This window comes from Rhinichthys klamathensis, unplaced genomic scaffold, assembly GCF_029890125.1.
Source record: "Rhinichthys klamathensis goyatoka isolate OS25496 unplaced genomic scaffold, OSU_Roscu_1.1 h1tg000005l_1, whole genome shotgun sequence".
NCBI classification, from domain to species: domain Eukaryota; kingdom Metazoa; phylum Chordata; class Actinopteri; order Cypriniformes; family Leuciscidae; genus Rhinichthys; species Rhinichthys klamathensis.
The window spans coordinates 3,834,371-3,835,000 of NW_026606558.1; positions in this window are offsets into that span (position 1 = coordinate 3,834,371).

The window sequence follows — 630 nt, forward strand, 5'->3', positions numbered from 1 at the left end:
TATCTTCACAACTTTTAGAAAGAAATGGTATCTGCGAAGATTTTCAATCAGGATTTAGACCGTATCATAGTACCGAGACAGCTCTCATTAGAGTCACAAATGATTTTCTCTTATCATTTGATCGTGGTTGTATCTCTCTATTAGTGTTACTTGATCTTAGTGCTGCATTTGACACTATCGACCTCAACATTCTTTTAAATAGACTCAAAATATATGTTGGCATTAGTGGAATTGCACTAGCATGGTTTAAATCATACTAATCTGACCGTTATCAGTTTGTAGCAGTAAATGAAGAGATGTCTTATCGATGATCAAAAGTTCAGTATGGTGTACCTCAAGGCTCAGTACTAGGACCGTTGCTGCTACCCTTAGGAGATATCATTAGGAAGCATGGCATTAGTTTTCACAGTTATGCTGATGATACTCAGCTCTATATTTCGTCACACCCTGATGAAACTTACCAATCCACAAAATTAACAGAATGCATAGCTGATAAAAAAAAACTGGATGACTATAGTAATTTCCTACTACTTAATTCAAAAAAAAAAAAAAGAGATTCTAATTATTGGACAAAAAACTTCCTCACGTAATAACCTCGAATACTGTCTAACACTTGATGGCTGCTCTGTC